The 22,269-nt window shown below is 42.0% G+C and overlaps 1 protein-coding gene across 3 annotated transcripts in view; it reads right to left on the bottom strand.

Annotated features, from left to right (window-relative positions):
* The window catches only part of tay (tay bridge), a 942,824-nt gene that overhangs the window by 841,977 nt on the left and 78,578 nt on the right, over positions 1–22,269 (bottom strand). The gene's annotated exons all lie outside the window — the stretch shown is intronic.

Below are 22,269 nucleotides of genomic sequence, written 5' to 3'. Positions count from 1 at the left end.
AATACCACCGGACTGAGCCAGGATCGAACCTGCCAAGTTGGGGTCAGAAGGCCAGCGCCTTAACCGTCTGAGCCACTCAGCCCGGCTGTTTTCATATGATCGAGTATTTCATATGATAGCATTGCATATAATCGCGACATTCCTACTGGCGTCATTGTAATGACCTATGTAGATTTCTGTTGGGAAAACCACTAAGGCATTACAATAAAAATTCCCTAACCCATTCTTCCCATAAAAAAAGAAGTTTAGTGGCATCCCCGTCGCGTTTATAGGGTAACGTCAAGAACTATGCAATTTATTACAAACTTACTCGCAACGTGTACAGCACCTAACATAGAATTCTCTATACAATGTAGAATTCCGTAGAGAAGCACGTGTACATCAGCTAGCAAAAGATATAAATATAATTATTATATTTGTAACTTGGATTTCAAAATATGAACTGCATTAGAAAGAAACACATTTTTTAAATACTAGCTTTACGTCGCACCGACACAGATAAGCCTTAAGGCGTCGACGGGAGAGGAAAGGCCTATGATTTGGAAGAAATCAGCCATGGCCTTAATTAAGCTACAGCCCCAGCATTTGTTTGGTGTGAAAATGGGAAACCACGGAAAACTACCTTCAGTGGGGCTTAAACCCACTATCTCCCGGATGCGAGCTCAAAGAAGCACATTTAGGGTAGCTGATAGATTACTTTTGAACATTTCTATGTTGCTGAACATTTCTACTATTTTTATTGTTGTTTAGTTTGTTTCAGTTAAGTATCTCCAAGGAAAGTGGAAGAATGTGAGAGCTTTTTTCAAAAAAAGAGGGCCGGGCTGAGTGGCTCAGACGGTTAAGACGCTGGCCTTCTAACCCCAACATGGCAGGTTCGATCCTGGCTCAGTCCGGTGGTACTTGAAGGTGCTCAAATACGACAGCCTCGTGTCGGTAGATTTACTGGCACGTAAAAGAACTCCTGCGGGACTAAATTCCGGTACCTCGGCGTCTCCGAAGACCGTAATACTAGTTAGTGGGACGTAAAGCAAATAGCATTATTATTTTAAAAAAGAGGACCGAAAAGTATGGAGATCTTCGACCGGTGACGAGGTATCACGTTATGTTTGGAACACACAGCACCTATATGATCTGCTGATAGCGGCTGTAGTTTGATACTAGACGACGACGACAACGCCGAGGAGAACGTTTCGATTTCAAGTGAACTGAAAGTATCACTATAACAACTTCAATCCCCACCACTAATCTCGGACTCGAATTCAGGTGTCAATTAACCAGCCAGGAAGAAAAATCGTTCCGCGAAATACAAGGTTATTACAAATGATTTGAGCGATTCCAAAGCTCTACAATAACTTTATTATTAGTTGACATATTGTCACAAGGCTTTGCACACACAAACTCAAAAAGGTTTTTTTTTTTGGACACTTACAAATGTTCGATATGTGCCCCTATAGTGATTCTGCAGACATCAAGCCTATAATCATGTCTGTCCCACATTCGGCGCAGCAAGTCCCTATCAATGGATTCGAAAGCAAAGTTGATGCGAGCTCGCAGTTCTGGCAGGTTTGTTGGGAGAGGAGTGTAAACAATGAGTGACGTAGCCCCACACAAAGAAATCGCATGGGGATAGGTCAGGAGAGCGTGGAGGCCATGACATGAATTGCTGATCATCAGCTCCACCACGACCGATCTATCGGTTTGGCAATCTCCTGTTTAAGAATTGGCGAACATCACCATGGAAGTGGGATGAAGCCCCATCCTGTTGGAAGACGAAGTCCGGGCAATCTCCTGTTTAAGAATTGGCGAACATCACCATGGAAGTGGGATGAAGCCCCATCCTGTTGGAAGACGAAGTCCGCGCTGTCCTCCAGTTGCGGCATGAGCCAACTTTTCAGCATGTCCAGATACACGTCTCCTGTAACGAATTTTTCGTAGATTGAAAGGGGCCGTACACTTTAAACCGTGAGACTGCACAAAACACATTAACTTTCGTTGAATTTCGAATGTGCTGCAGAGTCAGGGCTTGTAGTAATTGTAAGCGGTATGGCTTCTGCTTTAGTCGTTTCCGTAAGATTTTTCAAACGGTCGGCTGTGGTACGTATGTTCAGCTCTCTGCTTGCTCTCTCCGTCAACTTCTATGGGCTACGCGTGAAACTTACCCGCACGCGATCAACTGTTTCTTCAGTCACTGCAGGTCGACCCGTTGATTTCCCCTTACAGAGGCACCCTGAAGCTTTAAACTGCATCGCGGAATGGAGTTAGCAGTTGGTGCATCTTTATGGTACTTCGTCCTGAAGTGTCGTTGCACTGTTATGACTAGTGCTGTGCGCGAATGACGCCTGGAATCACGAGAATTGGTCCCTACGACTCCGAAGTCGCACTCAATGTCGCATACGAGGAATCGGTTCCAGATGACGTCACCAGAATGTGCTGGGCGCACTCACTAGGAGTGAGAGTCTTCTGTATAAAAGTGGGGCAAAATCGAACGTGCAATATTTACTACTTCTTTTATATACAGTGAAATGTCTTTTTGTTTTTCATGAATCAATTATGCCACATAATAATGAAATAACAATTTATCCTCGTAGTCTGGAAATAGCGTTACACATTTCGACACTGGGTGTAGCAATCGAGATAGTTATTTATGCTGATACTGTGATTTTCAAATATCACTAGTATACACGTAAATAGTCTGTGGAATTGTTTCATTTTTAATAAGTACACAACTTGTTTCGTAGCATACCGGTCTCTCGTTACATTTTATTTGCAATGAGCATTTCGTGCTCCTGTCCGACTCATTGGCTGAATGGTCAGCGTTGATGCCTTGGGTTCAGAGGGCCCCGTGTTCGATCCTCGGCCGGGTAGGGGATTTTAATCGCCTCTCATTAGTTTTTTTGGCCCGGGGATTGGGTGTTTGTGTTTGTCCCAACATTTTCCTCTTCATATTCAGACAGCACACTACCAACCACTACAGGAACGCGCAATAGTGATTACATCCCTGCGCACATGGTCGACGTCAGGAAGGGCATCCGGTTGTAAAACAGGGCCAAATCAACATTTGAGATACTGTTCGCAACCGCGACCCCACAGACGTGGGAAAATTGGTAGAAAAAAGAGAAGAAGAACGTTTCATTCTACTGCTAAATATTATTATGAGAAACTGTCAGAATTACTATTTTTGTTTTCATCACTGCTTAACATTAGTTAAAGGTTATCTCTTTAGTAAAATTGTATTTTGTTGAAATAGTAGTTTTATATTGTCATATATTAATGAGAACCTACAACCTGTTTTCCAGTTAATGACCGGGTCAGGGATGCAATGAATGAAGCCCCCATCTTGCGGCGGGGATAGGAATTGTGCCGGCTGCCGCAGCCTGCCGCACTCCTCTGGGACAATGATTAATGACTGATAGATGAAATGAAACGATAGTGGATAGAGTTGCTGGAATGAAAGATGACAGGGAAAACCTATTCCGCCTCCGCTTTGTCCAGCACAAATCTCACATCAAGTGACCACGATCTGAACCATGGAACCCAGCGGTGAGACGCCGATGCGCTACCGCCTGAGCCACGGAGGCTGTGGCTTCAATTGCAGACTAGAAATACTTCCAGTCAGTCATCCCCGAGTTACGTCAATAAATGATTATATTTCTGGTTGAAGTCAGAAAAAAGCGGGTCACAAATATCTGCATACGGTACTAAGTTACAGGAAATTGTATTTCCATACTTACTTAAGTACGGAGAAATTATGAAGAGAAAATAAGTTACAAAATTACAGGTAAGTGTGAGATTATATCTTTCACGAAACTACATGTTAACCTACCAGTAACGATTTCAGTCAGAAATAACTCTTGGAGATTATGACAATCTTAGCAAGTGCTACTGTTGATCTTATTGGGTCGATGCATAAGTTCGTGCGGTATTCTTTTCGGTTGGCAACAATGCGGAGTGAAGGGATTGCTTATCGTTATTCGGTTGTTTTAAGTGAGTTTGGAGTTTGTGTGTTGTGAAGCGCAGGTTTTCTTGATTGTGAACGTATTATTTGTGTAAATTTCAGACAAACGGATATAGAATGTCAAGCTGAGAAAAGTGAGCATTTCGGACACATTTTACTCTGAGTTTAACCGAGGACAATTTGTGAAGTGTACGGGAATGAAGTAATTGCTGAATGAACCGCACAAATATGGTTTTCCCGCTTTCGAGCAGGACGGTTTGATTTGTCTGATGATCCACGTTCTGGAAGACCTTCAGATTTTGACGAAAATCGCTTGAATGAGTTGCTTCATGAGAATCCTCGTCAAACAACGTGGGAAATGGCGCAAGTTTTTGAATGTGATCAGTCAACTATTGTACGCCATTTGCATTCGATGGTTAAGGTACAGAAATTGGGTATATGGGTACCACATGTGCTAAGTGACAGTAACAAAAATCAACGAGTAAACATCTGTTCGTCATTGCTTGCCCGAAACCGGTCGGCGTGTGATAGGCACGAGGCATTCCTTCCGAACATTGTCACCAGTGACGAGAAATGGAGCCTGTATGTCAACATGAAGAAGAGGAAAGAGCGGCTCAGCCCATCAAAAGAAAAGCAACTCCCTGTGCCAAGGACTGGAACAAAGATGGCATTCTGCACCATAAACTTCTTCCGAAAAACGTAACGATTACCTCTGCTGTGTATAGTGACCAGCTAAGACGACTTGCCGTTGCTACCTACAACAAAAACAAAGACAACAACCAATCTTATTGCTCCATGATAAAGCTCGTCCGCATACAGCGCAAATGACCAAAGGTGTGATTGCTGAACTTGGATGGGAACCTCTTCCTCATGAATGGATATGAATTTAAAACAATCAGTGGATCCGACCCGCAGTGCCTCACATTCACAGAAACTGACGGAGAACAATAGCAGTACTGACCAAGGGACAGCATCTAAAGCACAATACTGAATCGATGATGCTTCCAGTCTAAAGGGGTGCAAAATCCAAGTCATCGGCTCCTCATAATGGTACTTATCGCTAGGATAGTAGAACAATGGTATTTGTCATTGTATGTATGTATGTATGTATGTATGTATGTATGTATGTATGTATGTATGTATGTATGTATGTATGTATGTATGTATGTTTGTTTGTTTGTTTGTTTGTTTGTTTGTTTGTTTGTTTGTTTGTTTGTTGGGTATTCAGCCCGAAGGCTGGTTGGATCCTCAACAGGTTCACCATTAGCTGTCATAGATGGCCTAGGTGTCACTGAAGAGACGTACTAGGGAAATGAGGAGTGAGGTAGTTTCCCGTTGCTTTCCTCGCTGAGCCAGAAGTTGCTATTGCACATCAGTCTGCCAAGCCCACTGAAATGCATGCACCAACCGACCCTATGAGTGACATTTTCACACCATTCATAGCAGGGACTGGCTGCATAAGGAATGGCAATACTAGCGTCACTCATACCTCAGCCACTTTCATATTGTTAAAGCCAAGTATAAGACTGAGACAGGTCAATGAAAGTAACAATTTTATTCTAGCCCATACCAGAAGACATAGTGCACTGTAAACACTACATCTTGCCATTATGCGGTACTAATCAAAAGTAGCGTAGAGTCGCGGTATTCCACACATTATGGTACTACTCACAGGTAATAAAATTCGCACATGTAATGCAGACCTATGGTATTTCGCACATTGCAGCGCCATTTAAGGCAACGCAAACCTACGGTGTTCATCACATAAGTGTACTAACCACAGGGACTCGTACTATACCGTGGTGTTCCTCATATAGTGGGTGTTAATCATAGGGAAGCCAGAACCATGGTGTCACTCATAGTGGTAATAATCACAGGTACTGTAAAAGCCGACAGTGCACTCTAAGTGGGGTGCTGACCGCACGGTGCTCCTGCGAGCACAACCCTATTTGGTACCTAACATAGTGGTACTAAGCGCAAGTACAAGCGACCCATGGTGTTCTCCGGGTGGTAGTACTCATCACAAGTAGTTTCATGGTTCTAATAGTCATACCTTGGTCGCCCCTTTTAGTCGCCTCTTACGAAAGGCAGGGGATACCGTGGGTGTATTCTTCGTCTGCGTCCCCCACCCACTGAGGGTGATTTATTTCTTACAATAACAAATAATATATTAGTGAATGTTAACACGTTGTACTGACTGCTTCTTGTACCTCATGGTTATGTTAGGTGATTGTGCTATTCATTCAAAAGTTATTAGGTCTTAAAATAGCAGTCTTACCACTCTGATCATGTCCAGAGGTCAACGAATTACGACGTGTGTGAAGATGAATGTGAATGGAAGAGAAAAATTACGCCATATCAGAAATTATTATGTAAACTTTCACACGGCAACTCTGATGTTGAAGTTCATTGTCCAGAAAGTGAGAATTACTTGATTCTCTTTACAACTGAACCTGAAACAAGATCTGACAATGTGTTCAATTCAATGTCAGAAAGTGATACCACTGAATCTGATAAACATAGTGAGGCTTTCAACAACTCTCTAAATATTGGAAGCACTTCAAATGTGAAAAACGATGCTGTGTTTGAGGAAGAAGTAGGCACTTTCCAACCTGATATTTGTAACATTACCAGAGCAGTTAGGGTCAATAATATTCTAGTTATTGGGAAATGTTCACTGGATGGTGTTCTACAGATGACTGGAGCGGAAATACCAGGAAAAAATCTTCATGTTTTGAAAAATCGTCTTGTTAATTATTCTAGTAGTAATGTTCCTGACCGAGCTGAATGACGATGGTTCTGATGGAGGTTCTGAAGTGGACAAGATGTACAACCAAATGAAGAAAATGACGACGTGGAAGGGAAAATGGGGATGTGGAAGAAAAAGGAAGAAAGCAGCCATTAGCAGATCAGAGAGAAACTCAAGGACTGTTAAAAAAATACTCGTAGGTTACAGTAAGAAATGAGGAACATGTACAACCAAATCCCTGTGTAGATAAACAGTTCGTTTTTTTCAAGCTGCTTTTTTTTTTTTTGCTACTGGCTTTATGTCGCACCGACACAGATAGGTCTTATGGCGACGATAGGACAGGAAAGGCCTCGGAGTTGGAAGGAAGCGGCCGTGGTCTTCAGGTAAAGCCCCACCATTTGCCTGGTGTGAAAATGGGAAACCACGGAAAACCATCTTCAGGGCTGCCGACAGTGGGATTCGAACCGACTATCCCCCGGATGCAAGCTCATAGCCTCAAGCAGCTGTATGTTGCGTGGTGTGGAAATAGGAAACCACGGAAAACCATCTTCAAAGCTGCCGACAGTGGGGTTCGAACCCACTATCTCCCAAATAATGGATACTGGCCGCACTCAAGCGACTGCAGCTACCGAGCTCGGTGGTAAACATAGTCCAAACAGCAGTTTATTACTGACAGATTACCACTGTTTAATGAGTATAGGTCTCGAAGACCAGAGAGGCTGGTTGCTGTAGTATGTAAAAAGTGAACCAAATACAAGACGATGGGCAGATGATGTAAAAAAAAACAAAGGAATTTTATGGAGTACTTTGCAACCGTCAATGAAAACACGATTTATTTAAAATTGTCTTTGAAAATCGCTTGCTGAAATCTCTCGAGAAAATTTAGACTTAAGTGTCAAGAAAGCAACTTTGTTTTGACAAATGTCTTCTAAATAATTTGGAGGAAGTGTTATAAAGGTTATAACATACTTATCCATGCGCCAAAATAAAGAAGAAGTGCACTTTGTAACTTATGAAAAGAAGCCTATTAGAGGGAGAGGTGGAAAAAGAAATCTGTGCATTGTACGTCATAATACAGAAAACAACCTATTTTGGACAAATGTTTAAGTGATCCGAAATCCAGAGGGAAATATTGCTTTGTGTTGCTTGTTTGGTCTACAGATTTTTTTACACAAGTTGCTTTACGTCGCACCAACAGAGATAGGTCTTGTGGCGACGATGGGACAGGAAAGGGCTAGAAGTGGGAAGGAAGCGGCCGTGGCCTTAATTAAGGTACAGCCCCAGCATTTGCCCGGTGTACTTTAACATTATTGTAGAAATGTATTGAAAAATATGTCTGTCCCAGCTGAAAGCCATCTTCAGGGCTGCCGACAGTGCGGTTCGAATCACTATCTCCCGAATACTGGACACTGGCCGCACTTAAGCGACTGCAGCTATCGAGCACGTTGCAGAAGGTCTTGAACTTTCCTAATGGAGACAATCAGTTGTCATACTACGCCAGAAAATGAGTTATGTTTGGAGTGAATGCGATGCTAAAATGGAGGGAAATTAAATAGCCACCCAATCTTCTGAAAATTGAAAAAATAGGGGGATTAGTTTTATTTGCTTTGTATTATGGCAATAGCCCAGGCCAGGATAAAAACCACCTTGTTCTCTCCATGAACAAGCATTTTCTAAACACTGCTCTTTGTGTAAAACGATATCAACTGTTAGTGTTACGACACTCGTATATGCCTGTGGACTCTGAACATCTCAATATTGGAAAGTATGCGAGAAAAAAGTTATCTGGGTTCCTTCTGAATGGCTAACGTGGACAGAAAATTCAAGAGTGGTACCTGGGCCATACAAAGGTAAAGAAAGAACTCACAAGGACTTTCTTGCATGGGACATATTAAAGAATTAACTTTTCCCAAAACTTTGTTAAGATGGCTCAAAACTGCACATTACTAACATAAGAAGCACGAGTTTTAAACAGGGTGATGATACAATACCACTTCAGCATTCCAGGGCCCCGTGCACTTAAGAATGCTAGGAAAATACAAAGGCTAACCTCGGCTGTCCTCCCAACCAGTCGGCCCAACAAAACTTGACATATCCAGCTTAGCGATATCCTAGGAAAAATATACGGATCTGAAAGGATTATGTGTGAAAGTAATCATACCACAGAGATAATTATTCAAAATAATGTTATTTGTTTTACGTCCCACTAACTACTGCTTTACGGTTTTCGGAGACGCCGAGGTGCCGGAATTTAGTCCCGCAGGAGTTCTTTTACGTGCCAGTAAATCTACCGACACGAGGCTGACGTATTTGAGCACCTTCAAATACCACCGGACTGAGCCAGGATCGAACCTGCCAAGTTGGGGTCAGAAGGCCAGCGCCTTAACCGTCTGAGCCACTCAGCCCGGCGAGATACTATTCAGAGTATCTGGGGTTGCCAAATAAGTCTACAGTCAAAGAGGTTTTACCCGACACAGATGACGAAGACTGATAAATTAACATTGTAAGAGCTCGTACAATATTGCCTGCAAAATTATTACAAATGGTTATTTAAAATTTTAGTGCCACGTTGCCTTTCTTTTTCGTTTTTTATTTTTTTATTTTTAGAATAACTGGGCTCACGAGACAATCTATTGTGACCTAAGGAATCCATTGCTTCTTGAAAAGGTTCAGTTGAGTAACCAGGAAAGTATTCTTTTCTCTCACTGCAGTGTGTTTTACATAATAAATCCAAATAACCAGTTTTACTTTACCATTCACCTCTTAAAAACTCAAACCTAGGAAAAAGGGCGGTATCGACAAACGCTCACACTTATCAGGATATTACTAATTTGTCATATAATTTATCCTTTTAACGTTAATACGAATGAACTTCCCGCAAACTTCTGCAAACGTTGATGTAAAGAAAGTTGGTGAAATATCAAAAGCTGGATTTTAAAAACATGTTTTTCACGTCATGAATAGTTGAAATTTTGTTGTTAACGACCTTTTTGCAAAACGCCATCGATTTGCTTACGATGGTTACTCTTTGAGGTAACTTGAGTATACGGGAATTATCTGGTAACATGTGCTTTTCGTGGAATCTTTTTTTAACCTATAATTGAGGGCTTGGATTCCAAGTCATGCTAACTCCAATTTTTTTAAATCAGGAAAGAGGAAAAACGTAATATGTATGTTGTGTTTATTTATTTTGACCGAGTTTTTTACATGCGTTATTAATCATAATTGATTAATTTAAGGTAACACATAGATTTCTGTTTCAATAATTGCATATCTAAAAAAGGTAAAGAATGGAGTTAGCATGGTTTAGCAGCAGGCGCTTACAAATTTAAATAAATTTTGTAAGAAATATTATCATAAAAACTAAGTTGTGTATTTGTTATATATACTTATTTATGACAGTGGTGTATTGAAGAAAAAAAAGGCAAAGGCCGACTGGGCTTAATTCCAGAAGGGAAAAAACAGGCAAATCCAAGACCAGCCACCAGTCGTACACCAGAATTGGTGACGAAAGTGAAGGCCCTTTTCTCAGGTGGTAACCTTGCCCAACAAAGGACTATCGCACGTAAGTTGGGGATGTCTGTTTCAACAATTAACAGCATAATCAACAAGGAACTGCAATTAGAAAAGCAGCATAAGCGCCGAGAGTTCACAAGCTGTTGCGCGTCATATTTCGAACGTCGTACTAACGCAAGACAGCTGAATGTGGGCTATCTAGCAGGGGGACATATGGAAAATTCTGGTAACATTCGACAAAGCATATGTGTACCTTAGTGACTGTAAAAAAAACTACCGCCCTAGAGACAAAAAAAAATTATCAAACATTGCATAAAGAATGCCAGGAAAGTTTTCCAAGGGGTTTCATTCTCATTGCCGGGTATTGCTACAATGGCAAATGTATAAATCGCTGCGTCGCTAATAATGTGCAGGTGAACTCTGAACTCTACATACTATCAGCAAGGGGTTTTAACACCCATTTACAAAGACAGATATCCCAGCACCGTATAGCAGGGCGAAAAATCAGGTATGGGTACATCAAGATAAAGCATCTAGCCACACCCCTTGTTCCACTCGTCCGTTCTTACAGAGAATGGAGATGCAAACTGGAATCCGTGCAATTCCTCTACTAACATTCCGATGAAGGCACCTGATGGGTCACCCATGGGCTTCTGTACATTTCGACTCCTCAAATGGGCCTTCGGAAGTAGACTTCCACGCACTATCAATTGGCCTCTCAAAGCCAAGCAGGAGAAGTGGGATACGATAGACATGCTAGCTCTGCAAAATGTCTGCTGCAATGGAAATTACGTTATCGGGCTATAGCTAAATATGCTAGCTTTTCAACTGAGGATGATCGTTGGTGGAGATATGGCTTTTCATAATCTAATTACAATTCAAACATCGTCCCCAGACATCCCCAACGACTTTCTTTGTGATAAAGCGAACCAGGTTGTCAGACACTGAAAGAATTACGTTGTTGAGTTTTCTGCGTTGCAGAAAACGCAATCCCAGCTTGGTCTGAACAAAGACGGGGTTATACGAAGTTATCCTACACGACAGGATTCAAATTTCATGATATGCAAACACTTTCCAAGCAGTCGCAGTCCAATTAATGTCATCCTGGCAGAAAGTGCTGAAATCACAGTCAAACCTGAACTCTATGAACGCTATTCGTCTCTGCTGGAAATGAAAAGGGGTATGGCTTTTAGTGCCGGGAGTGTCCGAGGACATGTTCGGCTCCCCAGGTGCAGGTCTTTTGATTTGACTCCCGTAGGCGACCTGCGAGTCGTGATGAGGACGAAATGATGATGAAGACAACACATACACCCAGTGTCATATATCCTACGATTAAGCAGATATCAGATATCCCCTTTATGCTTTTTCTATAAACTATACTTTATTATTCCGTCCCATACTATGTGAACAGATCTTCAAAAATATACAGGTTTTTAATATAAAGGAGATTACACACCGAAACAAAACACACTAGCTCCTCCCAAAGAGGTCCAAGAAGTACAATTAGTTCTGTGATTCACGCTGGTGCTGCCACATCCTCCCACCTAATTTTCTGAAATGAAAATTACTAAACATAGTGACAAGGTATCTTCCTTTTCTGCAAGTCTAAACGATGCGGCGCTTTCACCAGTCTTCCAGATCGAGTAACTTGAGGGTCAATACTAAGACCTGGCGGTATCTAAACGACACTGGTGACTCAGTATGATCACAAGAATCTGAACTAGAAGCCGCAACAGGATCCATCACCTCTTCACTATCCTTGGTAGACTGGCCTTCTTCCTCCACGTATGTACAAGATGACAGAGGCCAAGAATCGTGATTTTGTCTCAACCATGGGGGCCGATCCCACTAATGTGAAGCGACGAGATGCTCAATTGTACATCCTCTAGAAGGGAGGTAAGCGGGATCCAAAGGTCCAGGAATGTAGTTCCACTCAACCTCCTGAGTTAATTTTCGTATCTCCTTAACACGATTCCTGACAAAGACTGGCCACTCTTCTTCTCTTCGGATCCAGGCAAGCACCGTGCTCGAATCACTCCATGCATGAATAGGTTCAGTGGTCCAACCAATGACATCTCGAACAGAATTCAACAATCTCGCCCCGATGGTAGCTGCCATCAACTCTAATCGTGGCATCGTAAGTTTCAAGGATGGCGCAACCCTCGACTTAGACAGCACCATATTGACCTTTACATCTCCCCTTTCAGCTTCACTGCGCAAAAATACGCACGCAGCATACGCCTTGTAACTTGCATCAACGGAAAGGTGCAGTGAACGATTGTGAGAAGTCCCAATATTTCGAGGGATGTTAATTTCTTTGAGTAGAGGAACTCGTTGAAGCCAAGCTTTAAAAATATTTTCGTTTTCATCATCTATAGGGTCATCCCTGTCCAATTTCTTCTCCCATAGGTTCTGTAACATCAGCTTCAAACTCCAAGTTGCAGGTCCACTAAAGCCAATTGGGTCGAATATTCTCTGTGTCGTAGAGATAACGTTCTTCTTTGTAAGACAGCCCATCTGAGTAGCTTTCTCCCACCAAATGATGTTTAGACTGAGCGTGTCACTCTTACGATCCCATTTCAGTCCTAGCATAGGAGCCGACTCTTCAGAAGAGTCACCTAAGAGCTCCCACCCTCTGAGATTAAATCCTGCTTTAGCCATAACACATGTAGCAAGAGTCGGCAGATATTCAGCCTCTGAAGGACTGTCTACACTCGCAGCTAAGTTATCGACATAGAATCTGGTCTTCAGCTTGTTCAAAACTGCACCATCTTCTATAGGATAACTCTTAACACATTTACTGAGATGGTGATCAAGAACTGCGGCTAAAATGAAAGGGCTACAGGTCATCCCGAAAACCACGCGGGAGTGTCTCAACGTCATTAACCTGCTGTCACTGTCCCACCACAGGAACTTGAGATAGTCTCTATCATCAGGATGAATCGCAATCTCTAGAAAGTCTTTCTCTAGGTCCGCTGAGACACCCACGGTTTTCTTTCGAAATCTCATCAAAATGTCGGGTAACAGTTCAGTGAGATTCGGTCCTTGTTCCAAGTATTCATTAAGAGAAGGAAAACCAGCAATTTTTGCAGAGGCGTCAAAGACGGGGCGCACCTTTGTGGTATCACTAGTCTCTTTTATCACTGGACGATGGGGCAAGTAGTGTCCATTACCATTCTCCTTCGCCTTTTCAAAGTTGTGAAGCTTCAACCTTTCACGAAATAATGAATCGTAATCTTCAAATAAATTGTTGGAACGGCGCATCTTTCTTGTTGTTCTCACCAGCCGACCCTCTGCCACTTCAAGATTAGAGGGCAATTCTGAAACAAGGGACCACGGAAGTCGAACCTGGTATCGACCGTCCACATATTCAACAGTACTCTTAAAATGTTCCAAAACAGTTAATCGCTTAGCTTTTCGATCTTGCTTCTCAGCTGTGTCACAAATACCAATGGCCTCAATTTTCCACGGATCAGCAATGTCCCCATCAACAACAGTTGTCATAGTGTAAGTTGTGGCAAGATTGGTACAGCAGCTGGCAATGGGTGTCTTCTTCTCACTGCCCATTAGAGTCCAACCAAATAAAGTTTCAACAGCCACAACACCAGAAGAAAGAATTACTCTGTTGCCTGACCAGATCTTGCCCGCTATATCAGCTCCTATCAGCACATCTATGGGCCCAGGCATGTCTTCAATGAGCTTGAAACCTAATTGTTGCAGCTCTTCCTTCATTTTCGTGCTGGGACTGGCCAACGGGATAAACGAAGCGATGCTGGCTTGGTCCAGTACTGAAAACCTACAGGCGAAGTCTCTATCTAACCCTCGTAGATGAGCTTTATAACATCGGTGCCTCACCAATCCGAGGTTACAGCCTTCAAACAGAGAATGAATCAGACTTTCTTCACCAATGACATTATACTTCATTTCTCTCGCCAAGCTACTTATGATATAGGAGCGTTGTGATCCACTGTCTATTAAAACACGAACCCTTCGCTGCATATCACCATTGTACAGAATAGCAGCGAAGGACTGCAAGAACACTTCATTTGAGACACCAAACATCAAGTTATGATTAGTAGCAAGGAGATCTAATTCCGAAGAAGGACGTGCCACAACGTTTCCCTTTTCTACCTCTGAACTGGCCGTGACTTTGCTACACATCACCAGAATATGTCGGCCTCTACAAGAACTACACCTCGCCCGACATCGATTTGCAAGATGGCCCTTCTTGGTGCAGGCGAAACAACCAGCCTGAGCCAGAAGCTTCCTTTTCTCATCAATAGACATGGTCACGGCCTTCTGACAGTCAGTGGTACTGTGTTTGCCTTCACAAAATAGGCACTGATTCGTAAGACTGAGATTGGCTAAGTCAGCTGCGGTAGCACATAGCTGAGTCTCACAAGAAGAAGAATTTCCTCTATCCATCGGTTGCGAATTAGAAGTACCGAAACGAGTATTAGCAAGGGCCACACGCTCTTCCGCCTGTACTTCTCTCTTGACAAAAGTAATTAAATTATCCATCTGTTGCTCTAAGGTCCTATCACAATCTCCATTGGTACGCTCCCACTGCTTCAACGTTTCTAGTGGCAAACATGACTCGACTAACGGGAAGAGAATGGCAGCGTAATTATCGGATTTTATCTGCAACGATTCTAATGCACGTAATTGTGTTTCTAATCTGTCATAAAGTACTGACAGTTTCATATTCCTATGATCAGTAACTAGTTTCAACAATTCCCTAATGTAATGTTGTACCAAGATATCCTTACGACCGAACCTCTCCTTCAGTGATTGAATCGCTTTCTCATAATTCTCGCCTGAAGGCGGAAAACTTTGTACAATGGACCTGGCCGTAGATTTAGGTACTGTAGCCTGCAACCGGTATTGGAATTTTTCCTCGTTACTAAGTTCCGGGTCGCTATCAATATGGGAAAACTGTGCCCAGAATCCAATCCACAGGGAGATCTCGCCACCGTATCTAGCCAATTCCAACTTCGGTAACCTAAGCCGATTTCTTCCCGAATCACATGACTCGGAAAGAGATCGTGCCACATTTACTTGGGACTTCTTCAGTTCATCAACCTTGCCTTTCAGTGTACAATACTTCTCTTTGTACTCATCAACTGTCTCAAACTCTTGAAAGATTTCCTCGTCGGTACACTCATTTAAATCAAGTAAATCCTGTATATCATTATCGAGGGCCACAATATCGTCATACCTGATCTCAAGTACAGAAAACTTAGAGACAACTTCGTCTACAGCGACTTTCTTACTAATCATTTCTATGACGGCGTTATAGTGCTTCGTGAATACTGACCTTAAAATTCTACGCTTCTTCAAGGCCGATTTCCAAATGTCTTCTTTTTCCACAGTCGTCATCGCGATGGTCGCAAAATAAAATAAAAACTACTCCGGAAGAATAGAGGATATTCAATAACAACCGAACCTGATAGCACAAACAAGGTTCAGTGAAACATCAACTCCAATACAACAGACAGGTCCTGTCACGGTCGCCAAATGTCATATATCCTACGATTAAGCAGATATCATATATCCCCTTTATGCTTTTTCTATAAACTATACTTTATTATTCCGTCCCATACTATGTGAACAGATCTTAAAAAATATACAGGTTTTAATATAAAGGAGATTACACACCGAAACAAAACACACTAGCTCCTCCCAAAGAGGTCCAAGAAGTACAATTAAAGTTCTGTGATTCACGCTGGTGCTGCCACACCCAGCCTCCGTGCCAGAGAAATTAACCAATGATGGTTAAAATTCCCGACGCTGCCGGGAATCGATCCCGGGGCCTCTGTGACCAAAGGCCAGCACGCTAACCATTTAGCCATGGAGCCGGACGTCTCTGCTAGAAAAACTCCCTTCTGAAGCCTTTGGAAACTGCAACCAATATACCATTCAGCCGAGCCCGACGTTCTCAGACCAACAACAGAAATTATGAATTTTATTGGAGGAGCGACAAGCTCACCACTTTACAAGGAATTAAATTTCGACAAGTATGTAAATCATACTGTACTTCCTTACTACTCATACGTTTGGTGGTTGTCAAGAGGAAATGTGACAATTTCAGCTTAGAAACTAGTCATATTATCCTTTTGAGGTTCAGTATATGGTGGAGTATTCTACTTGGTTGGAAAACGAATACAGACACGCACCTTGCACATCATGTCGGTACCTTCGAGCATCCCAAGAAATAATTTTTCTAAGGTAAGAACAGAATACTTAAACATAATATTACTTATTGTTTTGTTGAAGTCCTTATCAATAAATTGAAATACTGGAAAGAAAGGTCAGTATCAATAACTACGCGACTTTTTGGAAACTTCCATCAGTTTTCAATAGTTCGAAGTACAAAAAATGAAATTCGCACCGTTTTACAAGTGGAAAACTAATTCACAATATTATTTTCCTAAAAGATATGGCACTGTATACAGTGTGAAATACAATGAAAAGACCAGTTGATGATTGTTAAGATGATGTTTCTGATATGAGTGTTTCTGAAACAATATATACAGTGTTTCGAGGAAAACCAATCAGAATTTTGTCCTAAAATGTGTGATTAAGCCGTAAAAGTGTTAGAAATAGCCATCTACGCTATTCTTCCATTGTGTTGCTGTTGTTCTTGTTGTTATGATTCTGTTGCAAATTAAAACGAAGCAATGATGTAAACTGTATAATGAATGAATGAATGAATGAATGAATGAATGAATGAATGAATGAATGAATGAATGAATGAATGAATGACCTGCATTGGGCCCTTTCAGTCCTCTGTGTTTGTTGATGATGATGATTGTTGTTTAAAGGGCCCTATCAGCTAGGTCATCGGCCGAAGTCCTCTGTGTATCTGCCATTTAACTGTAAACCGATTTGAATATTCCAGAATTCCATTATGCCTTTTTAGTTTTATTTAATCAATCTGCCCAAACCCATCCCTGGTGAGATATAGTAGTTATAGTGCACTGTATCTCCTGGTATGCACTGTAACAAGTTTGTTCCTTTCATGGACATGCCACAGTCTGATTTCTCGATCTGACAATATAAGAACGTGTCCGAGATATGAGCGGAGCTAGTAACATACGTATACATTTCTCATGTGATCAGTACCCGTGACAAATGGTCTAGACGTATGGCTTGCAGAGTCAGTTGGTGTGCACATTTTAGTAGGCTTTAGCAGATGGATACACACTGGCATCATCTGGCTCAGTGAGGAAAGCAACGGGAAGCCGCTATGATCCTCACAGTAGCCATTAGGTGACACCTGTGCCCTCTATGACTACAGCTGGGAATCCAACCGGCTGTGTCCTATTTGTCATCAGTCCCATTTGCGATCACTCTCATAACAGTGGAAAAAAATAATGCGAAGAAAGACCTGTCCGTACCCCATTTGTGATCACTAGAGCCCGGATTTCCATGGACTATCAAATCCCAAAATATGCACAATAAACTGGAAAATATGCACTATCAAAATTCAGTTCCATTTTGAAACATTGTACAAAATCTAATTTCTGCACAGTGTCTTCATTTAAGCTCATTCTTTTATCTGTCAGCACATTTTTAAGCACAGAAAATGACCTTTCCACGTCACAAGAAGTGACATCTGGGGCAAAATGAGGTCAAATTGTACGTCTTTGCATTTTTCACCAAAATACTGTACGTCGTTTATAAGCTTGACGAATTCAAAATCAGCTTATCTGTAGCTGCCATAGCTACTTCTCCGTGCGATGATTGCATATGATGATGTCTTCAAAAACTGCGATAACAAAGACGTGTAACGAGTGAGTGTTCTGGGTAGGAAATTACAGAATAACAACGGGGGTACAGTGTAAAACCAAGGTTTGTACAAGCTGGTATCTCAGTATTTCGTCTAACATAGATAAATCAGCCATCATTTAGTAACGTTCAATGTATAGCATTTTTTTTTTTAATTTCCTAGGGCTATTTCTAGCCGGGTGCAGCCTTTGTAAGACAGACCCTCCGATGAGGGTGGGCGACATTACCATGTGTGAGTAACTGCGTGTTATTGTGGTGGAGGATAGTGTTATGTGTGTGTGTGATTTGCAGAGATGTTGGGGACAGCACAAACACCCAGCCCCCGAGCCACTAAAATTAACCAATGAAGGTTAAAATCCCCGACCCGGCCGGGAATCGAACCCGGGACCCTCTGAACCGAAGGCCAGTACGCTGACTATTCAGCCAACGAGTCGGACATTTATAGCAATTCATAACTGGGACACCTTATTCCTAAGAATGACAGAGATCGACGTGGGGCCTTCCGCCTTACGTCAATGTTTACTCAAGCGACAGATAAGAAAGTGCTTGGTTAATTGTTTTATGGGACCTCTACCGTATGTATGCTACTAACTGGTTGTCAGATAGGATGCCAGGAATACATTCTCTCCGTCTCTCAATAACAGACATACTGTAAAACATGGAAAAAAACTGTCCCAAATTCTGCAAACCATCATTCATAAAAGACACTATCATGCAAGTTAATTATATATGCGCCAAAGTCAGAAGAAAAGTGATATTATGCAAAAACGTCCAAATATTCGCTATTAAATCCGAAATCCTCAAAATATGCATTATGCATGAATTTTCTCCTAATAGCAAAAGCGCAACAAGATCTTCAACTGAAGTTCGAGTACGGTGACGTGTGCGGGGCCATGGTGTCCGTGGGTCACTTAACCGCCTATCTTGGAGCTGGTGCGAGGAGATAAGACACTCACCTCAAAACAGTTAAGATGCCTATTTACAAAATATCATTTTATTGATATGGGTAAAAGTAGGCTGAGTGGCCGCGCATGTTAACGGGCTACGGCTATGGAGCCAAGCTCTATATTCGAGAGACGCGTGGGTTCGAAACCCCACCATCGGCTGTTCTGAGTGGTTTTTCCGTTGTGGTTTCATATTTTCACTTCCAGACAAATGTCAGAGTAGTTTCTACCCATACGCCACGGCTCATTCCTCCAACCTTCTTACCCAATTTCATTAACCGTAACATTTCATCTTCACACGCTCACAGCAGAGATGAGCAAACCAGATCTCTTCGTGGCACGTGAAACAAGAGAACAATGCAAGACGAGAGTGGTAAGAGGAAAAGTTACGATAGATTTAACCCGGAATGGTCACATTGTATCGTAAGGGTTGTGTCCCATTTGCGATCACAGCAAAATTTGTTCCATTTGCGATCACTCCCATTACAGTAGAAAAAAAAAAAAGAATGAGAAGAAAGACCAGTTCGTGTCCCATTTACGATCACTGTAAAATTATCAGCAGCCTATCAGGGTTTTCCAACGTCCATGCAGAAGGGGGACTGCTAATTAGGGCGTACTCCACGCAACCGTGTGATATGGATTCTCCCAACCCGTCCCCTCTCTCTTGAACGTTTTTTGAGCTAATATTAGTCTACAGTTTTTAACATACTGTAATTATTCCAGCTGTAGACATCCATCGTTAATGTAGCTTTTGTTGTTATCTGCGTGCTTACTTACGACATGCAGGTCATTGAGACGAAGAGAGGCAAGCCTTGTGCTTTATATTATGGATGCTCTTTCAGAAATTTACGGAAAAGTCAGGGATGTATGGTGACATGGGTGTTTTTCTTTTTACCGCTGGCTTTACGTTGCACCGACTCAGATATGTCTTATGGCGACAATGGGATAGGAAAGGGCTAGGAGTGGGAAGGAAGCGGCCGTCGCCTTAGTTAAGGTACACTTTCTTGTTGTGAAAATAGGAAACCACGGAAAACCATCTTCAGGGGTACCGACAATGGGGGTCGAACCCACTATTTCCCGAATGCGATCACATCTTTTCACGCTATCATTATAGAATTACGAGTTCTTCAACTTTTTAATCTAAACGTTTTCTTTATATTAAGTTCTGGAATCTTGTACATCTAATCCGAGCGTACAGACAAAAATTATCATTTTATTTATATAGGTCAAAATAGGCTGAGCGGCTGCGCGTTTTAACGCTCTACGGCTACGGAGCCAAGCTCTGCATTCGGGAAACGTGTGGGTTCAAACCCCACCGTCGGCTGTTCTCAGAATGGTTTTATGTGGTTTAATATTTTTACTTCCAGGAAAATGCTGGGACAGTTCCTATCCACAAGCCAGAGCTGAATCCTCCCACCCCCTTACCCAATTTCATTCACCATAACACATTTCAACATTAGCTCCTCAACTGAGTTGTCAGGAAGGGCATCCGGCCGTAGAAACATGCCGTATAAATTAATCTCATCTCATCCCCGACCCGGTATCAAGAAACGAGACTAAGGGGTAGACATACATACAGACAGATGAAAGCAGGCAAATTATATTTTGAGCAGCTGTTTACTTAACGTGTCAGTATGAATATTTGAACAGTTTGAGCATTATTTAAGCAGTAATTTACCAGGCGAGTTGGCCGTGCGGTTAGGAGCGCGCAGCTGTGAGCTCGCATCCGGGAGATAGTGGGTTCGAACCCCACAGTCGGCAGCCCTGAAGATGGTTTTCCGTGGTTTCTCATTTTCACACCAGGCAAATGCTGGGACTGTACGTTAATTAAGGCCACGTACGCTTCTTCCCATTCCCAGGCCTTTCCTGTCCCATCGTCGCCATAAGACCTCTGTGTCGGTGGGACGTAAAACATAAATAAAAGCCGTAATTTAATAGTGTCTCCTACTGTATAAGAAAGTGTAACTTGACTGCTAAGTTTGAAATAAGCTATAATTTCTTTTTAAAAAGGGTAGCACTTTCGAAGAAGCAAAGTGTTACAGCAAAATCCTTTGTTTTGAAATTGGAAAGTGTAAAATTAAACGGTTTTAATACGCCCATCTTTTGACCTACTTCTTAAAACTCATTTAACCGCCTTTACACCCACAATCATCTGGTACTCTAAATAAAATGTTCATTTGAGCCCTTTTTACTATTTGTCAGTCCCAGTATTAACGCATGAGTCTCAGACGGTAAATATAATTAATATAATGAGTTTCAACATACGATTCCTAAAAATCCTAGAAAGTAGTTTCGCCAGTTATTTGAGGGATGTCTTCCTGAACCAGTCCTTCAGCAGGGAATTCCCTCACATCAACCTGACTGTATGTCACTGATAAGAGTGATCGCAAATGAGACTGATCGCAAATGGGACGACACCATACTAAGTCGCGAACATGTAGGAGAAGCTCAGTGCTTAGTGTGTAAAAAGCATGTCATCTGAACAAAGTATAATGCTGGGCGTCATTATAACTATCATGCACATCAGTACAGGACAGGAGGTTTGCTTTACTCGCTTTACGTCGCGCCGGCACAGATAGGTCTTATGGCGACGATGGTATAAGAAAGGCCTAGGAGTGGGAAGAAATTGACCGCGGCCTTAATAGGGATGTACTGAAACACTACCGATAGATGTCTCACGTGTAGTACCCGGTATGCGCTTGTCGATCGTCATTTGTTTGTATGTGTTTTTAACGGAAGTTACCTAGTTAAATGCTGAAGTTATAGATTTAATATATCGTTACGACAACAAAGACGACAAGAAAATTGTGATGCCTGACTATTACTGTGTCGCAATACCCCAAAATCAAGGTCGACCGAATTCATGCCATCAATTTCCTAAACAAGATGCTTTCCGTAAAAAGTGGTTGCGTGCGATTCGTAGGCAGGCCCTACGTAATAAAAATATGACTCCTAATATCAAAGTCTGCTGGAAACATTTTACAGTTGAAGATTATGTCATTAATGAAACTGGTAAGCCAATTAGTACTAATTAAGAAATAATTTTATAATAAGGTAGTACATTCTGAAAAGTTAATATGACCTATTTCAATAATTTTAGGCGAAAGACGAAGACTTAAAGAGGACGCCGTACCTTCGATATTTGCATGGTGTAGCACACGTACCTTGGAAATAACTCAGAGAGCAAGAAGATATAGAAGTGGGAAAACAGCCATAACACCGTGTGCGGTGCGGTACCCTGAATCACACAGTGACCTATAATTTGACACTGGAGCACCATCAATTTCAGACTTCCTGAACAGGAAATAACTCAT

This window comes from Anabrus simplex, chromosome 2 (genome assembly GCF_040414725.1).
Source record: "Anabrus simplex isolate iqAnaSimp1 chromosome 2, ASM4041472v1, whole genome shotgun sequence".
Taxonomy (NCBI): domain Eukaryota; kingdom Metazoa; phylum Arthropoda; class Insecta; order Orthoptera; family Tettigoniidae; genus Anabrus; species Anabrus simplex.
This window is presented reverse-complemented; position numbering and strand designations above follow the sequence as displayed.